Consider the following 26,687-nt stretch of genomic DNA (forward strand, 5'->3'; position numbering starts at 1 on the left):
AAAATAAAAACAATGCTGGTTTCTTCAAAATTAGAACTTAATGCAATTTTAATAAAATGCAATTAGAAAACTTGAAATTCATGAATATTTTTGTTTTGTTTAATTATTAATCGGTCTCTCTTGACGCCTTATTTTAGATATGCTCTTATTTTATCAGCATTCATTAAAGCAGATGTCACAGATAATATAAAATTGTTAAAATACAATTATAAGCTTGATTGATTGATTGATTGATTGATTGATTGATTGATTGATTGATTGATTGATTGATTGATTGATTGATTGATTGATTGATTGATTAATTGATTGATTGATTGATTGATTGATTGATTGATTGATTGATTGATTGATTGATTGATTTATTTATTTATTTATTTATTTATTTATCTATCTATCTATTTATTTATTTATTTATTTATTTATTTATTTATTTATTTATTTATTTATTTATTTATTTATTTATTTATTTATTTATTTATTTATTTATCATTATTCAATTCATGCATAATATGATAATAATATTTTCCGCAGTTTGTGGATAAAATTAATCAATAATTTTAATAATTTGTGTTTCGTAGAATTATGACCCACTTGTCAAGTGACCCACTGGCCATGTGGTTATGAAAACAAATTATCTCCGCGTGAAATGCACTAATTGGACAGGCCATAAAAGTTTCCGAGAAAAAGACAGTGATGACACTTCTTAAATATATTAGGTGCCACTTTTCAATATAAAAACAACATGTATTAGTTATGCACCTTATTTCTTCGGTCTAACATAATTAAAACAGTCGTCTGTGGATTTATCTGAAAATATATTAGTTAATTCCCAGATTTACTAAAAGTGATATAGCCTTATGTGTTTATATATTTATATATATAAGTCCTAATATTTAGGATTGAACCCCTCCCCTCGTAATGTTTATGCTCTATTGGTATATTCATCATATACGGAGAAACTAAAAATTCCCGAACACTAAGTACGGGAAGCACAACATGTCCGTGTTTCCATTTTATATGAGTAATGTTACTTGTATATTTCCGAACATCCATATTATACTGGATTTGTACACGCCAGTATATTCATCATATTCGGCATGTACGGGAAACTAAACATTCCCGAGCCCTAGCTGTGAATTTATCCACCTAGCATTGTCGAATTCAACTATTTTGTATCATAAAGATGTCATTGTAATTTCTTCAACGGCTGTTATACACATAAAAGCGTAAATATTTCTACAAAAGGCGACTCCTGTTACTCTGCGAAACACGGAAAAACAAATAAGTTAATGGTATATGTAATACACGTTGATCGTATCATATATGCTGTCAAATGAAACACAACTCAGCATTGTCAAATCTTTTTCTTCTGTATCATAAATATGTCGCTTTAATTTCATCAAAGGCTATTAAAACCCTAAAAAGCATTTACAATTTTTACAAAACGTGACTCTTACTTACATATTCATGTTTCTCTGCAAGTCAAAAGTATAAATCTTGTTCATATCATATAGCATATGAAAAAAACAATTAACCTTACTTAAAGAGTGCATTTCCGTATATCCATAGTGTACGGGAATTGTTACTTTTCCGAACACTCAGCGTGTACGGGAACTTGTATTTTTCCGTACATCCATAATATACGGAAAATTAATAAGCCCGTATATTCATCTTTTACGGGAATGGTATAATCCCGTGCTCTCAAAGTGTACGGAAGAGTATAAATTCCCGTACACTCAACATGTACGGAGACCATACATGTCCGTCCGCTCAAGATATATGCTAATCGTTAGTCAATTAACTCGGTATTGTCCAATTTATTTATTTGTTATCATTGAGACCTTTTTAAATTTCATCAAAAGCTGACAAAACCCATTAAAGCATTCAGTTTTCTACAAAGGTGATTTTTACTGACACCATCCTGTTTTTCTACGTAACAGTGATTGTTTAAGGCAATGGTAAAAATGTCGTTCACGTCATGTATGCTATCAAATTAAACACCTAAAGATCAAAATTGGTTACATAATTTATTTGTTTTTATAACACGGATGTACGGGCTAGTACATGCCCGTACATCGAATCTCGTATACTCAAGATGTGCGAGTTTTATGAATATACGGGTCCGAATACACCCGTATATTCAACATCCCGTACACTTACCGTACACGTTGGATGTATGGGTTTCAGTACATTCCCGTATATTCAACCATTTTCCGCAGTGTTATTGGTAACATTAACAAAGGACCACAATGAAAATAAGAGTTTTATCTTTGTTGTGCCATCCTTGGTTCGGTGTTCCTGTCATGGCTATAATGGTAATATCATGTATGTGTTATGTAATAACTATAAATGTTATTAATTTCAAATATATGCATTCCTTACTGAAATAAAGATATTTATCGATCATACGTCGAGGTAAAAATTACTACGATACGTTATAGTGTGACAGCGCCATAAGGACATCGATAACACTCAGTTAATATCGATTATGTCATTGTGATATTAATCCAGTTGCATGTCGAACTAATAGTGACACTCCGACTTCGTAAATTTTACAACAACATTGCCACTAACACATCATTTTATGAAGTTCATTTATTTCATTGTAGGTGAACGCAATATTAATACCGTGCGATTACACGTGATATATGGTATTATATAAGTCACGTTAAATATCACATGAATGGTAAAATCGTACCTACACTATTTATATAAAATGCAATCGCCAAGGTCTATCAGTATCATGTAAGTCACATTCGTATTTGGTACGTTGTGAAAAGCAAATAGTTCGACATTGTTGGGAATATTCTTGCGAGTTTAAAACTATACCATGACGGGTAAGGCGTAAGATCCTTGTGCAACAAGTATATTGATGCCATAGAATTGTATTACTTCTACGCAAATAGTCATTGCAATGTCGAATAGCTTGCACGACTTAAGCGGTTTCGCAATTTATACCAATATTAAGCCTAACAAAACTCAATCCAACTAACCTTTATAATGCCACGTCCGTGAATAACGTTATACAGTTATGTTTGACATTAAGCAAAATATATAGAAGCAAAGTGATTTTAGACCGAAGATGATCAACCAAGAAAATGCCTGCCTATATTATAATTATTTTTTAAAGTGTAATGGATTTTCAGTAAAGTCGGTTTTATCTTTGATTTCAGATAAAGGAGCATCACATTCCTTATTTTTCGCACTCGATTAACAACGATCTGATGAATGAACAGAAGCTAGAACTCCTGATGTTCATGGCCTCCCAAGTCATGCAACTGTATTTAGTCAACAAAATTGGAGACCCAAGAAAACGCGCTAAAGATAGACGCCCCGTCTAAAACGGCTTGTGGTTCCATATATGCAACTCGTTACAAAAGTGTACCATTTTCCAATCATAAATATATTTTGCTACAAAAATAAATTAATGTGTTAAACCATGCAGCGGTTGACACTGCCTTATGGCGATATTTTATGTGCAGGATTTCTAACTCCATTGCTTGTATAGTACATGTATATGAGCAAATACAGTATTATACGGACAAGAAACGAAAGCACTGTTTATCAAGTTTAAAAAAAAACAAACAAACGTGTCTTCCATTTCGTTTAAAGCTGCTCTCTTTCCGATCGACAGTTTTGTTTTATTTTGTTGTCGCAGAATCACCTGATTTAGGCATCAATGCTTTCAAATCAGTCATAAAAATATTTCACAAAAGAATAGAGCTCAATTGTTCGGAAAACGGCCGATTTTTTTTCTTAGAAAGTTAGTAAGCTTTTAGCCATAAAACATATTTTTCAGAAGTAAATAAGAAAAACCGCCATCTTATATTTAATCACCAATCTTATAACGCTCAGTGTCAGACATTTGCACATGAAACCGCTAATTTCAAAACAAGAAATAAAATGTTCTCAAAATGGCCATTTGTTTGAATGCAGCTTTTGTACATAAATTGATAAACTAATGGACATTGTAAAAACAAACTAATTCTTAATGAAACAGGACCCAGGTTACTTATTATATAACAATCAATCAGTTAAAATATTAAATATTGTTAAACATAACAATTTAATGTAGTTGAACATTATTTTAACAAAGGAAGCTATAGCTTTCTCATGTATAAAAATACCACACTCACACAGTTTGGACACAGGACAAGATAAATAGTGTTATTTTTATATCAGAGATTAAGTCATTCCAATATGGGCAATTTCATGAGAAACATGTCATAACTGATGTGTCCATAAAAGATTATATGCTGTGATCTATCATCCGAGTGAAAACGAAATCCCCAAAACCGAGAATGAGGAGTAGCACAACCTAACTTCTCTATTACATATATAGAATAATGACAAACCCTGCAGAGTAAGATATTTTAATTAAGGGTTGAGGGTTTTGTAGGACTGTATGCCCAAAAGTTTTATGTGATTGATAAAAAGTCAAATAGACAAGTTCAATCTAAAATAACAAAGCCCCACAAAGTTGTAACAGGCTGTTTTAGGTTATAATATAGTTAACTTAAAATATGTTGCATAACCTTAAATATTCAGTAAAATATTTATCTATACATTTCCACCAAACAAAAGTACTTTTTCATAGAAACTTTTAAGTTAATGTTTTAACCATTAAAATGTGTTAATATAAGTTTGTTAATGCTAGAATGATTTAATTAGAATGATTTAATCACCACCTTATGTGATCATGCATTGTCAGTTTTGAAACATTGTACTGCTGTTCTTTGAGATGTTATTTTTTTCATTGTTTTATTCAATCATGATTTAGTGCTGAGCTGAATGCTGTCCATCAGATGTCAGATGATGTTTTATGTATCTAGATACTATTTTTTACATGTTTCAGACCTATATCAATGTAATGACATGAATGACAACACGGGCCTTGACTTGATACAAGAGCAAGTTTTAAAACCTACATCAGCTTTCATTGGAAGCATACAATGTTAATTCAATTTTTCAAAGTGCAAAATATATATGTATTATGCTACCAGGTAGTAAAATACACATATATTTGCAACATTGGTTGCTAGTTTTGATCAAGGTTGTTTGATGCCTCTAAGAATCATGTGAATGTTAATCACTTCATTCACACCTCGTGTCTAGATATACATGTTTTTACTTATTAATTTACAATACAAGTATCAGGTAGACACATAAATTTCCAACACTATGCATTTGAAGATTAAGCAGACTGCCATTTTATAATTGATTCAGACATAACAAGACCACTTCTGAATTGTATATTTATAACAATGATGCAAACAATCAACTTATATTTTTACCTGTTCAGACTCCATCTCTGCCAAATCTGGCATCTTGGGCACAGCAATGACCTCAACGGAGGTGTTTCTTCAGACTATAAAACAAAACATGTTTTACTTATCAATATACAAACAAAGTATTAGGTAGACACATATATTTCCAAAATTATATATTTTAAAATTTTAAAAGGCAGACTTCTTTTTGTTTCTGATTCAGGCTGACAATAACACTCAAAGAAATCTAAGTTAAAAAAATAATGCAAATATTCAGCTCGTAATCCCACCTGTTCCGACTCCATTTCTGTCGAATCTGTCATTTTGGGCACAGCAATGATCGCAAGGCTTGGTTTCTTCAGACTAGAAAATAAAAAAAAAATGCTGTTGAATAATTTAAAATGAATTGATAATAAGAGAGTCAAATGAAGTGCATCTGTATTATGAAATTTTAGGTACAATAATATAAAATAAATGAGACATTGAGTATTTCTTAAATCAATCCAATAATTTGAAAAGTCAGTGTTTCAATTTCATCAGTTTCTATGTCTGGTATCAGTGACCTTACCCAAAACTCAAAACCATGTTAGACCCTGAAAGGTCTTTGAAAGTATTTACAACAAGCCAAGTTTGGATACAATATGACAACTGTTTTTAATACTGTAAAGATATATAAAACAAAATTTCCTAATTAACTCAAAGGCCACAAGGGGTCTTATGACTTGGTTTTGACCCAGATGGCCCATTTCTAAGTTGATTTTATCAAGGGGAACACTCTCGCCAAGTTCAAACATTTTATGACCTATGTCTACCAAACAAATGGTTCAAGAGAGACAAACAATGACCGACATGACAGACAGAAGGAAGAACGGAATGACATATTGACGGACAACGCCAACACATATCCCCCTTCCGAACTGGTTTGGCAGAGGATAATTATTGCTTATAACTTTTGGATTGGTAATATCTTTGAGTGACTGCAAACTATCTTATGAATAAGCCTGTACTTTGTCCATGCAAAAAACAGGTCGATTAATATTATTCAGGGAGAGTAAATTTAAGAGTAAGTAGCCCCTAAACTATTCAAGTAATAAACTAAAGAATAATACTTAATAAACAGTTAATAACATGACAAGTTCCATATCATCATTCTCATTAGGCATTCCTACATTTCATGTCAGCTTTTGAGATACACTCTGCATATGCATCAATCAATTGCAACCACCGACCCCCAGGTCTTGGGAATAGCGGGGACTTTGCATTTCGTTCCGGCCAATCCCAGGGATGTTGGGTACAATCCTTGCACTGTGTGGCCAAATTGCTTGTAAAATCCCCGCCAAATGCCCCCGAAAAGTGGGGACATCCTAGGGCTGTTCCCCACTATTTTGGCGCGAAAGCGAAACCAACACATTCACTCGGCACTGTGAGCCACCTCGAAGGTCAAAAAACGGCCCATATCCCTCGGTATACCAGGTAAACTCCTGGACCTTGGGGCCCCTTGTTACAATTGACCGTTGCATAATATTATCAGGAATTATGTTGGTTTTAAATAAAATGTGCCCTGTATTTATCAATATAGAATACTATTAGTGCAAAGGCCAATAAACATACCACAGTTTTTGCCCATCGTTAGAATAATAGAATGTCTTGTTCTCTGCATATTTGATCTGACGACTCTCTACTTCCTCCTTAGTCAACCTCTTCACCACAATTATACTCCAGCAGAAAGCTCTCTTTGATATGCTCATCCGTGGCTCTTCCGTGGCAATCATGCAAAACCCTGCAAATATTAACAACTTGTCAATTGTACACCATCACGCTTAGACTTTCAGGGATAAGAAGAATTACGTTTTAAACGTTTATAATCTAAGACTTATATGTAAGGTTTGGTATAAAAGACTGGCCGGACCGGAAGTTTCCGTACCGGTAAAGAAATCATTCGGCTGACTTAAAAATTTCGGTTATAATAGAATAGTCGGATCGGACCATTTCCATACAAAATCATGATAATATCAACAAACAGCAATTAAAGAGCTCATTACATATTAGGCCGACAGAAAGATCTTGTTTCTGGTCAACCAACCGACCATACTTGTTTTGCCTCAATATCAATTAACCCTGGGGAAACCAGTTAGAAACAAAAAATATTTTTTTTCCCAAATAGGGCTTTCATTTGACCTGAGCTTCCATGAGAAGTCAATTATGACCAGTAGTTCGCGTCAATTATGACCCAGGAGAATTTCAATGTAACAGTCGGTAGTCCGGAATCTGAAGATCAAAATGGTTGTATGTTTGTCTATTCTTTCACAATTAAAGTATATATACAACACATGTCAAGAGCAATAAACGCACTAAGTGGAAAGTGATTTACAATCAACTGTGTACATTGTTTAATATCAAAAATTGAAATGATATTTAGTTCAATTCTATTTTATTTATGGGCTAAAAATAAATTGTAAATCTTTGAAGTAATGCATAACAGAACAAAAAATAGCACGCACACAGACAATAAAGCGCGGCAAACAGGTGAAGACGTTTACTTTCCGTCAATTTTAATGGAAGTGAAAGGAGAACTGTTTTACGTAAATCGGGGTTTATCTACAGTTAAATTCTATTAAATAACATTTTGATTGCTTGCCTTTTTATAAAAGGAAAATGTAGGGTTATTGGCAATAGAAACTTTTTTATGTATTTGTTTATTTGGAAGAATAATTTGAAAGTGAAATTGAGAAAAAAAATCATCTCATATTGGATTTTGACAAGAATGGGTCGGATTAAAGACCAATAAATACATGCAGATTCCTGTTTTACTCAACACTTACCAGTACCGCTCCGACAACAATGTTGTATATCGCCACTTTCCGTTACAATTCGCTACAAACATTTAACGTTATTCTGCCGCCAGTACGGGATGTTGCTATTTTAGTAATAGAAGGTATTTCCCCGCTACTCATAAATTTCTACATCATAGTATTTGCAAACTAGATTATAAATGTTGCTGTGCATTATCAGCATTTATTTTTACAATAAACAAGTCTTATGTTGTGTCAAATAGCATTGAATTCATATTTGATTATATTAAATGTGCTATCAAATGCTGGCAAACAATACATTCAACATTCCGATCCAAAGATGTATTTTAAAGACCTATGACCAGAAGCAAGAATTTTATTTATTTGGCCTAAATATTAAATATATGATATAAAATACATAAGTTATATACAATTATAATACTTGGTAAGTTTTGGACACTGTGAGAACAATATTCGCATAAAAAACATACAGACAAAGGTACATCAAAAGAGCTCAAATCAATCAGGGACCGATAACAATCCTTCTCCCAGAATAAGTGAACAAGTCAAACACTATGCAATTACACTTTTGATTAAATAACTTAAATATAGGTATGTAACACATACAAATTGTGTGCACTGTTGTCTCCGGTGACCTCGGCTGCAAGAACCGTCTTTCCTCGACTATGCGAAGTGAAAATTGGGCCCCTATTTTGACCAGCAGCCAATTGTATGAACAATGGTAAAAAAATCACCAAAATAAATAAAAACTTCCGTAATTTCCATGGTAATTTTACCAAGTCGGTAAATGCGTTGTATAAAAGAAATTACCAAAACGGTAAATTTAAAAGGTATAGGTAATAGTTTACCTGTGGTAAATTTTACCAAACTGTCCGATAATGCAATATAGTGACGTTATTTTCACGCACATCTGTCAGAATGGAGGTATCACCTTTCTTTTTTAAAATGTACTTCCACATTTCATTTTCTCTCAACTCTTAGCAAAAGTAGATTTAACGACAAACTTAATTAAATCTGTGCAACAAGTTTCATGGTGAATATTCAACAAAATAGTACAAAATATTTATTAGCTTCTTCAATGGCTGATCAATAAAACACATGCAACACTTCCAGAAGTAGGTTCTTTCTCAATTCAGGGGTGTGGCTCTTTACCTCATACAAAACGGTCATTGAATACCACAGGAAAGTGCAAACATCATTGCAATGATATGCTAGTAATAATGGCACAATATATCCGAATTACTCCGAAAACAAATGTAACTTTACATTTTACCAGCTAAAATAAAATACAGAGACTCACTTAGAATAAAATTTATTGACATCGTCCATTTAGCTGTTTTTCACTATTAATGAATTTATAGTCAACTTGTCGTAGAAAATGATGCACTGAGTTTCATATAATTGAAACTTATTACAATGATCAATAATTTATTCTTTAATTCTAATTATAAATGTGTGCCATTGTTTAAGTATTGATGTATTAGCTGGTACTAAATATTCCTTTGTTATATTTTAACCTCAATTACTGGTGAAATTGAGGATATATGTATCATTAAACAAGATTACACCACTTATTCTTTATCGATCAATATAGACCTATTTAAGTTTACTTGATCTTTTCATCATTTCCCTTATATAATTTACTAAATTGTTTATAGTCATATAATAGATGTTGCATCAAACCTATTTGCTAATTTCACAAGAGTATTAAACTACATGTAACATTTGTATATTATATATTTATAAAACTTCTTAAGTCAATTTCTTAAAAGAATTCAAAGCCAAATGAAAAGAAATGTATAAGGGGTTTTAACATTATTTTTTTTTTTCAATAAAGGCAATAGGGATAATGTATTATGGATTATTTCATTTATGATGATGAATAATTAGGAAAGTAACTTCAGTTAGGAAATGACTTAAACAGATTTCAAAAACCTCCCCAGTTATAATTGATGACCAATAAAATCATGAATGTTTTACTTTGATCGTTTTGGTTACATAATTTATGTTTACTATACAAGATTGCAGTTACCTTAATTACTGAAGCGCAATCATGTATTATAATTAACTTTTAAAATTATTTTTAGTTTTTGTTTTCATCATTGTTTCTGTATAAAATATAATGAAACATCATCTCTTCAATTTTTATTAGCACCTGCTAAATAGTTAATACATACTGTAATACTATTCAAAAACTAAGATGTAAATGGTTTTCTGTAAGGGCCATTGTCTCTATGAATTTAAAAGGTGAGCAAACAAGAGCACCGCTAATCGAAGGTGGGTTTTATGATAAACAAATAAATTATAAATATCTTGCTTTCACTCAAATGACAGTATAATGCTTTGTTGACTAATCGATGATTGTTATTACACAAACAATTTACTGAAGAAATAAACAACAATAAAGTTCCCTTACTACTCTTGTTTTTTTTTTAATATGGTGCCAGGAATATTTTCTAACGTTCTACTGGTTCTGTTGTCACATTTCTGAAATGGTTGTATACAATTGCACATTAACAGGACATGTTAATCACAGAACTGTTTATTTAATATAATACTAATATTACAAAAAAATATATAGATAACAAAAAATCATACTGGGTCAAGTTTTTTTTTTTTCAAATAGTGTTTACTCTGAACGTTTAAACAAACTGCAGTACTGTATTGACCACGTAGGATAAAAGCCAACTGTTTTTATGACTTTTTCTAGCCTGTATATACCCAATATACAGTGTGAATATATAGCCTTGGTTAGAAAACAACTCAATGTCCCCTGTGCATGGCTTTGGTTGAAACAATACTAAAGTAGATCATAGTTTTTAAGACATGCTTTCTACCGTTTTATTTAACTTCATTACATTAGTTGCTGGATAGTATTTTTTACAACAGTTTTTTTTTTATTAAATATTATACTTTCATAGTATCAAAGTATTGTACAATATCTCGTACAGTAAGCAATCACCGCAATGGATGCCTCTATATAAATGAAAAACTTTAGAAATAGGCTATGGACTGAAAATGACGTCATTGCTGTCATTTATTGTTCAATGTTTACAGGCGGTTAGATTTGATTTTAAATATGTACAGAAATACTCAAATTATGTCGGGATATAATGGTGCACAGTAAGGTCGAGACCTACAATCAAGTGTTGGCCTCGAACCATTGCACTAAATTCTAAAGATGTTTGAATTATTTTAACGCGAAACAAAGTAAATACATTCTTAAACTGCAATTCCTTTTGGTCACTGTTTTTTCTACAAGGAATTGGTTCCGTTGAATATTTTAAAGCATTAATCTGTTCACAAAGTTGTAAATGGCGATTTCCTTCTCTGTATTTCTGTCTTTTATTAAAATTGATCAAATGGAAAAGTTTTCCATACACGTAGTTTCAATATGTCTCTAAAATCGACGAAATGAGTTGTAAATCGAGCGTTGTTTATATCTGGTCGGCCATCTTGATTCCGGTAACTGAGACGTTAAATCATTTTACCCACCTCTTTGGGGAAGGTAAAAATTACCGCGGTAGATAGCTCGGTTAAATCTTAATTCTGTTTTTTACAATTGCTTACCGCCATTTTTACCATAAAGATTACCGCCGGTAAAATATTACCCTGGGTAAATATGTTTATACAATTTGCTGTTGAATGTAGGGGGCCAGTCTTATAGGCGAGGCTATACGAAGCTAAGAAAGAATAAGGTCAGAATCAGGATTCTTCAACATACAGTATTCGACTGACCTATTTATTGTCTGTTGATGACACCCCAATAAAAATGACAAGATCACACCCATCGAATTAAGATGACAATCTGCTTTGTTTTGCTACGATAAACACTCAATATCTTCTAATTGGCAAACACATCTCACAGGAGACACATTTTGCTGCCTTTATAATAAACATATTTTGGATATTGTTCACCGTGTTATTTTTCCATGTCCGAAATAAAACATTTTCCTTACGATTAGGCTTTGCATATATCGTGCAGACTGACTGACAGGTTCCAATACTCATTTCATTAATTATTTATTTATCCGCAATCATCACTGGTTATTTATTTAGTCAACTGTAATTAAAACAAACACGACGAATTTTCACTTATTTAAACATGTATTGGAATGTATCGTGTCGGTCAGATGCAGATCAAACGGTACAAATTGTGACGTCACAGCACAGCGCTGTGTAATTATCAATGGCGCATGGCAATGGTTTGCATTCACATTAGTCAGTCTCTACCGTATGATATATATATATATACTAACAAAAAAATGAAAAACCATTTAAAAGGGTGGTAATACAAGACTGCTTAACACCATAAGTGGCAAACATGAGAGTGATATACGCGAAGAACGAACTTCTTAAGCAAACAGACAGATGTATTTAGAATTTTGATTGTTTCACATATTTTACTGCTTGAAATTATCCAATTATATGAATAAGACTTCATGGACTTATGCATGGTATCAAGAACGATATTATAATCGACTTTCCAACATTACCGAGGCCGGTAAGCACACACTTCATCGCTAGAGCTATGAGATGAACGCGTATAATTTGGGTTTCCATTACTTTTAGAAGTTGTAAATTTTACGTTGTGCTGACAAAACATTTATTTTATTTTATTATTTCGTTTTACATGAAAGGATGGAGTATTACAGAGTATGATGTTACACATCGATCTAACCATAAAAATCTCAAACGAAAACCAAATTATTTTCCGCCCGGAATAAGCAAGAAAGAAACTAGTATCGGAAAAAATAATAATAAAGGCTTAATGATTTATCGGTTTTCCTAAATTGAAGCATGCACACAACCCTAATACCATAAGAAGTCCAGAATCATGCATGGAATATGTTATGCAAGGTGATAGTGTTGTTTTAATAACGCTAACTGGGCCAGGTCCATTGTAGGAAAAACGGTTTTTGATCCACGCCTACTTCATTCAATAAAATATATTCAAATTGAGAAAATAAATTATATACGTGAAGGAAAGCATACGCTGGATCAGGGAAAACATGTTATGTCATGATAGTCCGTATGGATGATAATTATCCCGCACATGCATGTTAAAATGGAAAAAAAAAAATCGTGCGCAGGCCTGTGGAAAAAAAACAACAAAAAACATATCAACGTAATATGTACATGAATATTTAAGAAAACAGTCAGAAAACTAAATCGATTTTAGATAAAAAATAAATGTCAACGCATTCTTTGGTCTTAAAGGAAGTTTTAGAATTTAAATAGTGAGGCAACTCGGAACTCCACAACAAAGAGGTCTATATATGTATGCAGATTGGACGAAAAGTCTTGTTCTCGGAACACTTTCTTGCGTATGAACTGCCGACGAGTCTTGCTTGTCCTTTAAAAAGATACCAAACTTACATAAGTTAAATGTTTTGAAGACACGCGTGCTATCCAATTTCTAAATTACAAAAAGTTAACACCAAAAAAAATAAAACAATATCCAATAGTCAGAGCTGTAGGACCACTTTAGATGTCATTCATCGTTCGGCCCGCGGCATTTGGGATTCAAAAGTACTCGTTTGCCCAATATCCCACAAAACGGTGGGAAAAACTCCCCTTTGGCCTCAAAAATATGTTTCAGTCACACATGGGGATGTGACGGAGCCAAGCATAATGCAGCCACTATAGGGTGCGGGCAGACCTTTATAAAGTCAACAACATAAACAACCGCATGAACTCATTTTACTCCAAAGATTGTGCCTAAGCTGGTAAAAACATACCATACGATCGGACAAATAAAATCAATAATCCTCGTCTGATAACCTTCAGATTATGGCAAATATATTTGAGTTAACTAAAAAATTAAATACACCTTGCTGTACGAAAAATATATGTTACCTAATCCTTAAGTGCGTTACTTTATTAACTTACTTCCACGTTAGAAACTTTCCTTCAAGCAAATGAACAAATTTATTTGATAATTGACTGTTCAGCTTGAGTATTATCACTGACCTGGAGAAATTAAAGTGCTGAATTGGTTAGGGGGTCGTCATATAAGCGGATCGCCTTATAGTCCGGGAAATACGGTAATGCTAATGTTATCATCTCGCTTTTTCCTAGTCAAATTGTACATTAAATTCCTTGTTATCATTTTTTACCATATTTTTTGCTTACGCTACCAGATATAAATATATTTATAACACATGAATTGCATTTATACCGTTTTTACATAGCTTCTCATGACTTGTTTCTATTGAATGAACTGTAAAATTGTGATTTTTTTTCAGATATTGTATATGTTGAAATCATCCTCCGGTGAAAATAAAGAGATAATTTATGAGATTAAACAGAATGAGATATGTGTAGTCATGATACATTATCATAAGTTACATACGGGTAAGTGATATGCTACTAAGGGTTGGACGAACGACGTGATTAATTCCATACGCTAGGTATACGTTTCTATAATAAGGCTGTAACAGCACCATAATCAATGTCGTTGGGAGGAAAATTAACTGTGTCAGATGTATTTATAACGATGGTGAGAACACCCACAATGGAAAGCATTGGATAATTGACGGGTTAACAATGAAAATTGTATCAACGTCGATGGAATAATATGTACCATCAGCAAAACAAGGTATCAAAAAAATCAAAAATATAATGTACAACGTGTTTGCATATGATGTTGTTGTTTTTAAAGGGAAAAACATATAAGTCACATATCATTTTCAGTATATGTTTTATGTCTCATTTAAGTATATTTTTCTAAGAAAAGACACGCAACCCTTTCATCCGCAAAGTGCATAAAACTCCTGGGGCGTGATACACGCCATATGAATGTTAACGACATCTTCGAACTTCGATGTCCACGTAATTGCCGCCGCGAGATATTTATGTTCAATAATTTTTATTGCTTGGTCATTTACTTGCATCGTGTAGGCCGAGTGTCAGATAACATCTTCGTATCAAAAGAGATATAGGATCGACTTGCGATCTCTGGTCCCGGTTCTTAAACGAATTGGTGTCGTAACTAGGAAATCTAAAGGAACTTCACAGATTGGAGCCAGTTAATTTTATCATAAGTGTGTACAACTTATAAACTGAAACTACATTGTAGTCCAAGAACGACGAAAACTCTCAATGAAACAAACCCGCTGTCCCACTCCGTAAGCGGACCATGGAGACTGTAGAACTGTTGAATTGTTTGCCAAATATAATTGTTTTTCGGGATTTTATTTTTAAAAAGATAATCTGTTATTTGGAACATGTCTTTCAAATTGTAAAGATTTTGGCCAGTTTAATGTTAAAATCTAAACAGAGAACTAATCGTGTTGCTTATCATTGTACAAGATATATGTATAAATTGAGACGACCGAATGATGGTTTGGTATAATATATATACGAGTCCGCCCAATGTTGGTTTGGTATAATATATATACGAAAGTGCTCAACGATGGTTTTCAACTAAAGTGTGCCCCACATTTCATATCCATCCCCCAACACAACTTAGTATAAACCCCAGCTCCACCAACCCCATTCGAAGCATGTAGTGAATGTCCTTATGAAAATAAGTGTTTGAGTAATTCCATCAACCAAGTATAGTGCATCTATTTAGTAATCCAGTTCCGCTAAAACTTTGTTACTTTGTTATTGTTTGCGACAGGTTGGAGACGGAGATGATGACTGACCCGAGAGCCAAACTTAATTTGGAGTAGACATCATGCGGTAATATATTTCACAATCACTTCATTGTTTCAGCGGTCTTGATTCTTTAAGTTTATCTTTCCTATTTGTTTCATTCCTAAATGACTTTGTTTCATGCCGATTGTTAATTATTTCTGGTCGCGGCTTTGAGATTATATAATTTTGTAATGAAACAACAACCTCTTAGTGAGTGTCTGTTTTGTGAAACTATTTTGTTTGCTCTGTTATTCGAGCATAACATTAAGAACAATTTCTATAAGCAGTTAAACAAACCTTCATTAATGATTTATTTCGTGTACATTTGATTTAAGCTTTTGGAGAAGAAAAAACATCTACTTCAACAATCATGGCAACATTATAAAACGAAATTTCTATTTTAGAGAAAAACTACTACTCACTCAGTTCACCGCTATAATTCATATTCAATAATTCTTTCAGTGTTTTAAATTATGTTACTTTAAATATATTAAGGCAAATGGGATAAAAAGTGTGCCGGTTACCACAAGGTTTATGACTAATCCCTCAATACTTCTTAATATATAAAAACAGTCTGCTTAAACACAAACGTATTCTTTCTTTTTATAGCAACCTGGTTGCTGAAGCACAAGGTGACCTTAAAATGCTGCTCAAGGAAAAGTCCTGTCTGGAATTCCATACTGCATCCAGAGGGCCGAAAATTTCTTCAAGTAAGAAGAGATTCTTATTATTATTATTATTATTTACCAGACTTCTCAAGCACTTTTTTCATGTACATTAACACGTTCAAAAGTGCTGTACAGAATTACTAGAATGTTACAATATTTAAAAAGATAAAAAAAAAAAAAAAAAAAAAAAAAAAAAAAAAAAAATAAAAAAATAAATAAATTAAAACATCAATATTATTCAAGTCACAGATTTGATTCAAATGTAAAATAAGAGTTAAACAGACACACATAAAAATAAGATACAGATAAGACTCAAGACTCTAAAGCGACAAGGTTATCAAAGTAATTAGTCCAGATAAAACTTCTTAAAAAATGAGTTTTAAGTGCTCTTTTAAACACTGGCAGAGTTTCACAGCTTCTAAGTGTTCTAGGTAGGGCATTCCAGAGTTTAGGGGCTGCCGTCATGAATGCACGATCACCATAAGTCACAGTCCTACTACGCGGTACAACCAGTGTTAAACAATCATTTTGGGACCTAAGTTGTCTTGATGGGATATAAATGTCTAGCATGTTGCGTATGTAAGTAGGGGCCTGTCCGTGAGCGCTTTAAACACAGTAGTGAGGATTTTGTACTCAACTCGGATGTGCACCGGGAGCCAATGTAGTTCCTTTAACACAGGGGTTATGTGGCTGTTACGTGGTGTCCTGGTGATAACCCGAGCAGCCGTATTTTGAACATTTTGGAGTTTATTGAGAACGTTCTTTGGAGATCCACAAAGCAGCGAATTACAATAATCCAGCCTTGATGTCACTAACGTGTTTATCAGGGTTCTGGTTGAGTCAACGGTCAGGTATTTCCGGATTTGACCTATTTGTCGAATTTGCATGAAGCATGAACGAGAGACAGAGTTTACATGTTGGTCCATGTCTAAGTGAGAGTCTAGTACGGCACCAAGGTTTCGAACTGTTGTCGATGGTTTTATAACAGAATCACCTACTCGTATAGTAAGGTCTTCAACTTTACTACGTTTTGGTACAAAGACAATCATTTCAGTTTTGTCAGCATTGAGTTTTAGAAAGTTATTGTTCATCCACAGTACGATGTCATTTAGGCACGATTCAATCTGTTGCAGAGTCTCATTGCGTGAAACAGCTTCCTTTGGTTTAAACGCCATGTACAATTGCGAATCGTCAGCGTAGAAATGATATTGAAGTTCATGTTTCCGACAAATCGCACCCACAGGTTTGGTGTACATGATGTAATTCTTGGGGCCAAGAACAGACCCTTGTGGCACAGAAAATGTCAAACATACAGGTTTTGACAGTTCTCCATCGATACAGACTGTTTGATGACGCTCGGATAGATACGATTTCATCCATTGTATAGGTTTGCCTACTATGCCAAAGTGTTGTTCAAGTCGGCAAAGCAGGGTGCTGTGGTCAATCGTATCAAAAGCAGCAGATAAGTCCAACATGACTAGCACCGTAGCCTCATTCTGATCAAGTGAGCGGAGGATGTCATTTTGTACACATAATAAAGCAGATTCTGTTGAATGAAATTGCTTATAAGCAGACTGGCGTTCTTCATGAAGATTATGTGCAGATAGGTGTCTTTCAAGTTGGGAATCGACAGCTTTCTCGAGAACCTTTGACAAAAACGGTAAATTCGATACAGGCCGGTAGTTTTTCAGTACCTCTTGATCTAATCCTGTCTTCTTGATTAAAGGTCTTACTCTTGAGCTTTTAAAAGCTGGTGGTACATATGCCCTTTCAAGTGAAGTGTTAATGATTTTGGTGATCAATGGTAATAGTTCACCTAAACAATCTTTCAACAGCCATGTTGGAATGGGGTCTAGTTCACAGGATTTGTTAGGATAATTGCGAATAATCTTTGAGATGTCCATATCAGAGACTACTGAAAAGTTTGAAAATTGCTCTTCATTAAAAGGTGCTTCAGGAACAACAGTGTCTATTTGTTGGTGAGACTTGGTCCAGGCTATATCACTACGTATGCATTCAACCTTATCTACAAAGAAGTCACTAAAGTCTTGTGCTAGAACTTTTGCAGATTTACCAGATGGCAGCACTGCATCTTTGGTATTACCCATCAAATGTTGGGTTACTTTGGTAAGGCCTTTCATGTCACGACCGCAAGACTCTACTTTCTCACTGTAGTAATTGACTTTGGACACATTTAGAAGCTTGTTAGTTACAGCACATTGGTTTCTGTAGATTGCGTGATCTATTGTCAATCCAGTCAACCGCCACTTTCGCTCTAACTGACGTCTTAAATGTTTAGCATCATGAAGTTCTTGGGAATACCACGGATTCATTGGTCTTAGTACAACGGTCTTGGACTTAAGAGGCGCATGTTTGTCAAGAAGGGAATAGAGACCATCGTTGTAAGCATCAACTAGTTCATCAACATTGAGACTATCGTTTACACTATTTAAAATATCTGATTCCAAAATATCGGTTTTAAACTCATCAACATCTATAGACTTTAGCTTTCTGTAAGTCACAGTTTTGCGTACTGGTGGTGGTTTGGACGCACTAGCATTGAAACCACAGCAAAGTGATCACGAGATGTATTGCCGTTGTTGTCCGGGAGTCCGGGATCAGATATTTCTACATTTGATACCGTTGTGCCTGTATCTCTGGTAATAAGCACATCTAGTATGTGGCCTGCTACATGAGTAGGCTCAGTGACGTGCTGTCTCATACCACACGCTTCCAAAACGCTGTTGAATTTTGACGTGTTAGGGTTTGACCGATTGTCCAGGTGAAAATTAACATCGCCAACCACAATAATATCGTTCTCAGCAGTCGTAAAGTTTGCAAGAAATGTTGGCCATTCGTCATCAAGAAATGTCGTAGTCTTAATGCCATTTTGTTTATTTGGAGGCGGCCTATATACCACAGCTAATCGCAGAGAAAAGTTTTTTATAGTGATGTTGCAGTCCATATATTCAAAAGAAGTAACATTGGTATTGTGACTGGATGCAAGCATGGAAAGTTTTAGGGGTGCCTTGTGGATGACCGCTACCCCACCACCACGACCTTGGCGAGGAACATGGGCGATTTTGTATCCACTAGGCACTAACTCGGCAATACATGCTTTGTCTCCTGGACCACCAAGCCATGTTTCTGTCACAGCCACAATGTCAAAGTCGTTGGAAGTGATATAATCAGAAAAGGCTAAAGTCTTGTTTTTCACTGATCTCGAATTGTGACAACATATTCGATTTTAGTTTGCCCTTTACGAACAGACAGTGGTTCAAGTGTGATCTTTCTCAAGTTGTGGGGATTAACACTGTTTATATTGGTATTTTGTCTATGTTCAGTATTTGTTATTGATGTTGTTATATGTGTTGATATATTCTGAGGTAAGATACGAATATTAGTAAGGTGAACTCCATCATTTGTGTCCCATATTAGTCTTTCATTGACCCGACCTCCTCTAGTACCCCTATGTTGATGTAGTATATCTAACTGTTTCAGTGTTTCTAGTACACATGGATTAAGTCTTGCTGGTGATAATTGCCTTATACTGTGTAGGCTACAGCTATTATATTGGATAATCCTTGGTAAACACTGATCAGCTAAAAAATCCGCCTTAGGCCTTTAATAATAAAAATAATAAAATAAGAGATTCTAAGCATGTGTAGTTCTGATTCCTCCAAAATGCTTCTTTGTAGTCAATTAGTAGGGTTTTATCATGGAGTTGTAAAATACTTTTTGCGAAATATCCAAACGTACCGGAAATGTATTTCATCATTTTTGTCTTGATGTTTTAGTACATGGAATCTACATTATATCAAATCTAATACTTCTTATAGAGTTGTGAAAGCCTCAAATGATTGATAATTGACAATTTGCATACCTTCGCTGTAGTAGATAGTAGTTTTATTCTGTTAAAAACATTGTTTTTAAGTAATTTGCAGATTTTGATGTGCCAGCAGCCTGAAGTGGTCAAACAATCTAAAACTGGGAGTTGAGGCAGCACAGAGGATGTTAGTAACCCCTTTCAAACTTGTGTGTGTGTAAATTATTCAAAGTGTGACATTGCCAACAAATTTGTAATAAATGAGAAACATATAGACAATGCCGTTCTTTTAATGTTGTGCCAAATTTACGTTTAAAACACGATAGTTTCAGTTTCTTTTGTTGCACAATTTGTTCGAGTAACAATCAGTTCAGCATATAGTAATTATGGTGTTTTGACAGTCAATGAATCCAAGATCACTACTTGTATATCTTTGAACTGATACGTCTGTTAAATATTTATATATATGACTAGACTAGAAAAGTAGCTATTCACTTGGCTGAATGACCTTATACTGTTTTTCATGAAAATACTACATCTTCTTATATTGTCTTAATCTTTACGTATTAAATAGACTCTTGTCAAACTCTAAAGTGTGTTGCATTTAGGTTGAAAATGAACTTGAGTTTATTTTAAACTCTGTTTTATCAAAAATGATACTTAGATATGCCCAAGAACCACCGTTTTTAATAAAGATCCAGCTGTCAGTACAGAAAACATGCCTTGTGCTTTTGAGAATAGTGAATAATATAAACGTAATTTGACACTGTATTGCAAACATTTTTTTTTTTAGTTTAATGTTTATAAAGTAATAGTAAAGATAACTGTGGCCGAAATGTGTGGATGGTAACATATGTGTACTAAGGCAGTTTGTGTAAATAATATACCCCAACCGTTTAAACTGTTTCAATTGTTTTCATATATGAATTGTTTCGGAATAGAAAATGGGGCTCGCTAGATTTGCTGGTACAAGCAAAACAAATAAAATAGTGCTAAATAAGCTCAGCCATCAGTTGAGATATCTTACTTGGTTCTAATTTGATAGGAAATCAGGTCCATACTTTAATATGCTTTTGAACTTAGATAATATCGGATAAAACCCCTATGTCCACTCTGTGCTTTATTAAAAAGTAATGAATGGAAATGTCCAGCAATATCAATGACTTGATATATTTTGTATATACTAGGTAGGCGCTTAATTTATAATATACTTTTCGCTCTGTTGAATGTTGATTGTTATTGCAATTTATCATTGCTTTTATCATCATGTGTGTTAAAATATTTTGTGGGGGTTACGGAAAGTCATTTGTATATAATTACGCCTTGATAAGTTTAAACTTCTCAAACATACTGGGTCTTTAAGAAAGTCCCATGAGATGGACGTTTACGGTGCTTCATTCAGAATATACTTTCAGTTGTTCTGCATAATTGTCATTTCAATTAATCCATTTTTTCATACTGGGGGTTAAATGATGTCAATAGTGTTAAGAGAGGTCATTGAGATATACCATAATGATAAAAACACATAACGTAAACATATTAGTTCTTAAAAACTATTGAACATTTCAACATGAGCTTATTCATACAATGTATTTCCCGTAAGATGTAAAAATAAACCTTTATTTTTTGAAAGGCAAGACAAAAAGTTTTTTTTTGGTGATCTAAATTTGTAAATAATAGATATGTATATGCATATTTAACTGTCAAATGTCTAAAACAAATCTATTTTAGTATAAACCTCATTTTAGCAAAGCTGTTTAAAATATGAATGAATCGACATAATTTATAGTAATTTTGATTATTAAACATGATTATTATCAAATTCATTTGTCACTCTAAACACAAATGTGTCTTTAAAATCTAAACAAAACATCTGTTTTTATATTTGACATTTTGCAACAGTTTGTTGGGGGATATGTTTTTTTGTAACAAACCAATCAGAATATATTCTATATTCTCACTGAGATATTTTGCTGATGTTGCTTGGCTACAAATAGTTCATTTACAATCAATACTTTCTTGCTAAACAGAAGCAGAATTGCTTGCTATTTAAAATGGGGTGAAAGACTTTCAAGTTTCATTATCATTTATGAAAAACATTTCCCTTTTACTCCTAGTATGTTTAATTCAGTTTAACTTCGACAGCAATAACACTTCAAGCCCGTAGAGGCAGCGCCATAGTTCATATTAAAATCAGAAAATCAAATATACGTTTTAAAGCATCATCAGTATCGTTCTCGTTCCTTCACAAGATCTATATTCTTCTTTTTTTTCAATTAACCAAATCGAATTTAAAACACAACAATAGTGAACAAAAAATATTGAAATGAAAGTGTTTAAACAATCCATCAGTTCGACAGATATGCAAATATACTTTTAAATATGAATACAATGAAGGCATCCGATATACAAATAATATCTTCTTAAAACGAGCTACTGGCCATATTGTTATACTTTGATGATGTATAAGCTTGGTATCAAAAGAAACTGTATTGTTTACTGATAACTTATTTGTAAAGTAAATGGTTATAATCGAATAAAAATCGTTTTTTACAACTAGAATGGGTTGGGACTTCATCTATTTTTATTTTTTTTCAAAAATGGCAAACAGCATGTGTTACATATGCTTGAAATATTTTTTTCTCTTCACAAAATCATTTTAATACCAAGATAGGCATCCAAATTTGCCATTGTAATTAATGGAATAATTAAAATCAACAAATTGTTTGGTGGGTTTTTCGGTCTTCAAAACAAACAAGTGGGGTGGGGATGGGGTAGGGAATAATAAGGCTACAAAAACAGTCAGAAAGCAGAAACAACAATGACATAACATACAATAAACGAAGATAATATGAAAACAATATTAATATTTTCTTTGACTCAATTTAACAAGATTATATTTTTCAAAACAACATATTCCGTCAATGCTAATACCAAACACCTATGATATTTTTAAACGGTAAAAACAAAGCGCTCTAGAAAAAATATTATGATGAAATAAAACGAAAATGTACGTTTAAATAAAAAAAAAGCATTCATTTTCTGAATGCTAAAAAGAAATGCACAAACAGATTTAAATGCAACAAAACTACAACATATCTCAAAATAACATGTGTTTTTAGTTCAGTGCATGATTTGTGTATTTCTAACAAAAAAACAAAAAACATATTCTGTAAACATATAACACTAATACTGGTTTAATTTTATTTAATTTTATAACACTTCAATGTCATATTTTGAGGTCGTATTATCCATATTTTGCACACCAAGAACACTGCAGTACATAACAAGAAAATAAATAAAAGAATGTTGTGTGCCTTAAATAAAACAGATAACGGATACAAACGCTTCACTGTTAGAAATGATGCAATGATACAAAACCATTGAAGTCAGTGAAACTTCCAATAACATTGTATTCATGAAATACTTAAAACTTAACAAATATCATGTGTGAGGTAATACTATTGCGGGTTTTGAGCTTAATATGAAACATACCTTGAAACGTAGATTTACACAATTTAAGACACTCTAATATTCAAATGGTAGGTATATCAAAATCACCCAAAGTATAATCAACAGCTAAACAAATAACAAAACCTTTTACGTTTTATCTCTGTAATATGAACTACTGCCATATTAATGATTCTTTATCAACGATACATCAAATACTCGATGAATCTGTAACGAATTGGTATACTAAACATGACGTTAATAAGTTATGTTTTAATTTATTTGAGAACCTAAAGTGAATTTGCTGTCAAGCCTTCATTTTGACGGATTGTATATTGTCGTGTCATAAGCAGCTGCTAGTGAGTGTGGCGCCCAAATGTGTACGAGTGGTAACTTCTGATATTTGGGTATTAATTATGAATATTGAGGGGTGCAAATGCCTATTTTCTAGAAAAGGGTGACGATTTGATGTTCGCATGATTGAATGAAAGAAGCTACCTATTCCCTTCATACGATAGTAAAGGTCATCAGCAAGTTACTTTCAGCAAACATAGGGTCATAGAAAATTAAGTACAAGGTAGCGATATCTGCGAAGAGTCGTATTTGTAGTTGTAAATCGCAGACAATGTCATCGATATAGATAAGAGAGAGCAGTGGCTCAGGAATCGAGCCTCGAGGTACACCAGCTGATTTTGTAACTGTATCGACATTGAAACAGATCAGATGACACTTTGTTTACGTTTTCTGAGATAATCACAACGACATAACAATAAAGAACCGGTAATACCACTTAAACGAAGTATATGAAAACGACGTTCATGCCATACTCGATAAACGCGTTCGAAAAGGTTTCACAAAATACTGCTCTAACTTCTTCACCTTCATGTAGAGCATGGCAAAAGGAAAGACAGATCGATAAGAGCTATTCGACAGTGATATCAGAAGGAACAAAACCATATTAAAATTTGACGCTAAAAATGAACATGTTCTTACGCAAATTTCTTTCAAGAAACCTACGTACAACAGTTAAAAGGGATATAGAACGAAAATTCCAGCATCGGATTTCTTATAGATAGCGAAGACATTAGCCAGTTTCCACTATTTGGTACTTTAACGAAACGAAGTAAGCTATGTAAACGATCACGAAGTCGGTAAGAAGTTTCAAAGGCTACCTCCCTCAGAACATAGCTTTTTTACTAAATCTGGTCCTGTTGCCTTGCCGGTTTTGAGAACTCTTATTGAATCAATTACATCTTGAAAGAAATAACATCGTCATCTAGTTCCGGAGTCTCAGTGTCAGTGGAAATAGGAAATGCCATTTAGTAGAAAATGATATTAGAAGTAGTTAATATTCCGTATCGGAGGAAAGAATTAGTTATTACTCCGTATCTGATTCCTAGATATCCCTTCAAGTGGAGGGATTTTTTTAGATGAGATTGTCGGTGTAGCGAGGTTCTTTATGTGAAAAGTCGGTAATGACAATGGTTCTTTCCTTGAGTCTTGTAGTCAGCCTTAAATAATGTGACTGCTTGGTAGTTCGAACAAGATCGATTGCGATTTTGATTATATATGCACCATTTGTGTTTATGCGTTTTCGTTATCTGTAAGCGCATCGCCTTTGTCGAAAAGATTTTCTGATTTCGTTGTGAACCCCAGGGGTTTACTATAACGAATTATAACAGTCTTAATATGTATGCAGGTCTTACACAAAGTCATAAAATGGTTAGTGAAAATATCGGTATATATGTTGATATCTGTATGCACACAAGACTGCCAGTCAAAAGTTTTGCAAAATCTCTTTTAAAGAATTTCCGAAAGTGTGGCTTTAATGATGAAGCTAAGGTTATATCAAACCGTAGGACACAATAGACGACTGGGGAGTGATAACGGACTTACTATTCGAGATAGTTCACCTACACCACAAACGAAAGCAATATATTTTGAAGAGACGAGGAGATGAAAGACTCAGAAAGTGTCTACTACTGGAGTTCTGAACATTGTAATGGACGATATACAGGTATCCAGTAACGTCAGCATCTGGGAAAAAAAGGAGGGGGATGGAGAATGTGTGGAGCCAAGATGTTCATGAACGTCTTCAGAACAGAGTAGAAGCATTACATTCAAACAAAGTAGTTCGAAGTGAGCCAGGTATTTGATTCCCTTAGCAAGAGATTGATAATAGCAACTACCCACATTTGAAACGTGCCTAATTCAATAGACATTTAATACAAGTGATCGAACGGCGCCAAGAATGAGAGATATACACATACTGTTTGACAAGTACCACTGTGAGATAGAAAGAAGAAACTATAGGAAGTAAAAGTGCAATACTAAGATAACATCTAAGAAAGAATCGTAATGAAGTCCTTTTTGTTAGAGTAAGTGTATATTAAATATTTATTCTTGAGGAGGAAACAAGTCATTGTAAGTGACGAGTATTCTACGTTTCTATAACATTCTAAGTAATCTGAACATCCGAGTAGGAGGATTAAACAGGTGATGTACTTATTTACCAATTTACTTGCCAAGACTGTGACCGACCAGAATTAAAAGAAATATTAAAAAGCAGCTACAATCTAAGTTTTTTATTATACCTGTGTTAATTATGAAACATAAGCATTAAAGCAGAGTATGTCACACCTGCTTCATACTGGATTTAACAAATGGTAAACAATGATTATAAAATAAACAGGGAATGGCATAATGATACGATTTCTTCTACTAGCTGAAACATTTTTATTGTGAACTGCTCTTTTATTGAATAAGAATGCACCTTTATTGTGTTTATATATGTGCACGTTTCCTCGAAATAGGCGTGGTTAACGTTGATATTCTTGTTGAATTTGTGACAACAATAAGCTTGCTTATACAAAGCGGTATCAAAACATGAAATAAAATTATATCGATGGTTGCGCAATTTCTTGAACCAGACCACTTTAAATTTAATCAATGCGCGTACGTTTCGGTTGATTTATAATTGGCATTCAAAACAGAGAAGCCGATGTTTGTTTAATGCGAA

The sequence above is a fragment of the Mya arenaria genome, chromosome 5 (assembly GCF_026914265.1).
Source record: "Mya arenaria isolate MELC-2E11 chromosome 5, ASM2691426v1".
Taxonomy (NCBI): domain Eukaryota; kingdom Metazoa; phylum Mollusca; class Bivalvia; order Myida; family Myidae; genus Mya; species Mya arenaria.